This window comes from Mchenga conophoros, linkage group LG3 (genome assembly GCF_057382185.1).
Source record: "Mchenga conophoros isolate Kocher_MC1m ecotype Shallow Benthic linkage group LG3, M_conophoros_male_GT1.1, whole genome shotgun sequence".
NCBI classification, from domain to species: domain Eukaryota; kingdom Metazoa; phylum Chordata; class Actinopteri; order Cichliformes; family Cichlidae; genus Mchenga; species Mchenga conophoros.
In genome coordinates, this window is record NC_140528.1 from 46866175 (window position 1) to 46870710 (window position 4536).

Genomic DNA, 4536 nt, shown 5'->3' on the forward strand with positions numbered 1-4536 from the left:
CTCTGTTGCTAGGCGACCTATCACCCTCTGACCTAGTTCTTTCTCACAGCTGGCTTTGCTTTATAGAGGCCTTTATTATTAAACTACATAAAACAATATGATCAGAAAATACGCAAGAATATATATTTATTCCGTAACACGTGTTTTCCAACTATGTTTGTGACCCTACAATACGATCTACTCTGTATTACATTGTATTGTAACTTAAGCACATAACTAAGGCTACGTCCACACGTACACGGGTATTTTTGAAAACTGAGATTTTCCGTTTTCGTTTTAAAAAATAATTCCGTCCACACGTAAACGCAGAAATGAAGGAAAACGCTGCTATGAACATGGCAAAGCAAGAGGTGGCAATATATTCCTAACCATGCAGAAATGTTGGCCAATCAGAAGTCTAGAAGCCTCGTTGGGAAATAGTAAACAAGGATGGGGCATAGAAGCAGAACCTAGTCGTATGTGTGGAGGGACAGTAACTGTGTGTGTATATGTAAGCATTTAAGCACTGCAGAGAGTACAATTAACAGTAACAGTATTGTAGAAATTCATTTCACCGAAACAATAACGTGGCGCATAGTGTGACGTCAAAAAAGGTGCACACCTTTGACACTGTTTTTTATGCGTTTTCTCCGTTTTTCTCGTCCACACGTAAATGCAAAAACTGAGTTTTCAAAATATCCACCCTGGCCGGAGTTTTTAAAAATCTCCGTTTTCAGTGACCGAAAACGTCGTTTACGTGTGGACGAAAGGTGCAAACGCATAGAAAAATCTGCGTTTTCAAAAATACCCGGGTACGTGTGGCCGTAGCCATGTTCAGCGGCATTTGACCGTCCTGTTACTCCCAATGAAATTTAAATAGCCTATTTAAAATCTAAAACTTAAAATTGTCCGTAGCCTACTGTTGTTACCACTGTGTTATGTGAAGGCTGTGTGCAGGCAGGAGTGGTGGTAAGGAGGACCCAAGGTGCAGACACTCAGAGGCAAAACTTGAACTCAAAACAGCTTTAATGCTAAACTCAAATGCAACATAACTGGATATATCAAAATAAACTTACACCGGAAGACTGACAGAACACACAGCAAGATAAGGGTAGATCGCGAAACGGACACAGAGAAACACAGGGCTTAAATACACAGAGGGAGCAAACGGGGAATAGGTAACAGGAGGGAAACACAGCTGGGGCAAATCAGGCCTAACGAGACAAGGGGAAGCAAAACCAGATACATTAACATCAGACGTGGACCTTCAAAATAAAACAGGAAACATAACACAGACTGAACTAAAGACACAGACTCACATGCAGGCACTGCAACAAAGGGAACAAAGACATGGGACCAGGGCAGACAGACACTGACTGGACACGGGGATATAGCAACTAAGGATTACACAGAGACATAAACCATAAGACATAACTCTAATGAAGAAACCAAAGAATAGAAATGATAAATAATACAATAAACTCAAAACCCTGGGTCAACGACCCAGGCATCCCAACACACTCTCTTGTTTGAAATGGAATGAGGGAAGCTGGTTATCTTGAAATATGTGCACGTGCTGATATTAAACCCAGGAGCCACATTCAGGTAAAAGTATGAGATCAAATGATCCATCAATAAAGGATAATGTTGGATCAGTGTTTCAATATTTATATCTTTTATTAGATGTACATGTGGTTTGGTTATTTGCCTTTTGGTTGAAAGTACACTGAGAGAGGACTTTTTTTTATTAGTGGATATTAATAGTGTTTTTTTTATATTAATGTAATTTTTTCATCTAATTGAATACAATCTATTTGTTTACGATTGTCAGTCCAACAAGGGAGAGAGGAAAGAGGGGAATGTGAGGAGAAAGTACAAGGTCAGGAAGAACCAGGTAAGAAAACAGACAGGGAACAGTGACAGGCACAACAGAAACTGTTAAACTGCTTGAGAGACTTGACCACCAAAAGTGATTTGCCAGCCTCAAGGTGAGGCGACATAGGTTAAAATAAGAGAAAAAATCTGCAGAGCCATAGTAGTATCTGCAGTAAAGATCTTTTAATACATAGTATACATTGTACCAGAGGCAAAGTTGCCTCCAGTTTTATATTTTTTATTAACATTTTGTACAATTGTATGTTTCAAGGACTCTATTTTGGAGTGTATTTTTATATATCTGTATCTGTATTATACATACACATTAAAAGTGAAACTCTGTCCAAAAAACGTACTCAGTTTACTTCTTACTCACTATGAGCATCATTTTTTCCCGCAGTAATTAAGGTTAGAATATGTTTGTTTGTTTTTTTTAAATTCCAATCCATTCTTCTTTTGCAGCATTTAAATAACCTTTATCAGATTTGATGGTTTTGTTACAGACTTTTAAAAAGGTGTTTTGCTTTTCTTTCACAAATGTGGGGATTAAATTGTGTTAAAATGTACAAAACAGTGATTTCGTGTTTTGTGACGAGGACCCAGGCACAGAGAGACTTGATGAATTTAAGAATCTAATGATTTAATAAAGAAATTTGCAGACTTGCACAGAGATGGTAAAATTATGATGACTGATAACGGAGATGAAGACAACAGACGATGAGGACAGGAAGGAGGAACAGGGGTTTAAATGCACAGAGGAGACAGTCAGAGGGAACTTGGGACAACTGGAGACATTTAAGGATGCGGGGACTGACAGAGACAGGGAAGAAGTCTCATCATGACGAGTAAAATTTATCTTGCCTGGCTGGGCAGCTCTCTGGGTGCTCAGCACCCCCAAAGCTCTGATCCTAGAATCGCCCCTGGTGTGGATGATCATAGATGATCTAACCATGTATATTTAACCTGAGAGGGTTAAAACATAAACATTCTACATTACATACATTGCATTTCAGTATTATGGCTTGCAATATGTATCGTGGTTACAGTAAGTTTTCTAATAATAACGGAAGTTAGAGTTGATACTACATGCATAGTAAAATCCTCACGTACATGCTGTAAATTAGATCCCATCAAACTGCTCAGTGTACACACAGGCTGCATGACACTGCTTACTTTGAATGAACACCTGTCTTAGATTACAATCTATTTGAATACTGTCACATCTAACTGATTGATCGAGTAAAATACAGACATTAAAAATCTTATTCAACATATTTTTTCTGCTATGTACATATTCTTGACAGCCCTGTATTTGCAGGGTACACCTGTACTGACAAATGATGAATTATACTTCAGCATTTGTGACCCAAATGCTGAAGTATAATTTGCTGCTGTAATTTACAGTGAGTGCCACTAATTGAGTCATGCAAAAAGCTGACATAGTTCTGCTGCTGTGTGAAGTCTGACCAACATCAACACCAGAAGAAGCATCAGAGCGCATTTAGAGTGAAGATCGGTCAGTCAGTTCGGAGACCAAACCAGAGGAATCAATTCAACCATAAAGGTTCTCTTTAATATCTGATTATATAGTGACACCTTCATTTTTAATGCCTTCTTTTTCAAAAAATATGTAATCTGTTGTTTATCTTTTTATCCTGATGCCACTGAGATTAAAGTGTTTCAAGTTGTGCTAACTATACATTAATTTAAAATTTGATGTAGGTTATCTACTTTTTTTTCACCTCGCTCTCTTTATATGTTAGGAACTTGTAATTAATATTTTTGAAAAAAACTAATTCAGTGACTATTTTAAAACCTATTTTTGTTTTATTCTTTGTTAAAGCAAAGATTACTCTAAACAGCCCATTTTTCTTTGGTCCAAGTTATAGCACTATGGTTTTATTACAGCTTTGATGAGTAATCCACTCTTGATTAAATTTAGTGGGTCATGTTCAGTTAAATCAGTTCATATTTAATAACATAAAACAGTATGTATCACTATAATGACAAGATCCTGGTTTGTAGGTAAATCTGAGAACATTGAATGGGATTACAGAATTATTAAAATTAAGAAATTTTACAAATTACAAAATGTGTTTTGGATTGGAAATTTTTTATATTCATTTAAAAATGAAAACTTTTCTTTGATTTGCTTTGATTTACTTATTTCCTGGTGTTGTTGTTTTTTTCTTTTTTATTTTGGAGTATACTTTTTCTACTGTCAACAAGTTCCTACCCATGTCATTTTGGTTTGTTGTTAAATGTTGGTTGACAATTAAGATTGTATGTTATTTTATGTTATTTATGAGTATTTGTTGACAAAAAAAAACTATATCAAGTACCAATTATTGCTGACAGTATTGCACCTAAATCTATAAGATAAAATAAGAAGAACTTTATTTATTTATCTAAACTTATATACATAAAATACAGAAATCAAATGAGGTGAAATGAATACCACAGAATGTACAAAAGGTGCAGCTGCAGTCTGGCAGTGGGAGCAGTGTGACAGTTCAACTGTTTAGGAGGGAGACGGTGAGGAGAAAGAAACTGTTCCTATGTCGGGTGGTCCTGGTCTGCAGGCTTCTGTACCATCTGCCAGAGGGCAGCAGGTCAAAAAGTCTGTGTCCAGGGTGTGAGGGGTCTGTGATGATTTTCCCTGCTCGTTTCCTGGATCTTGAG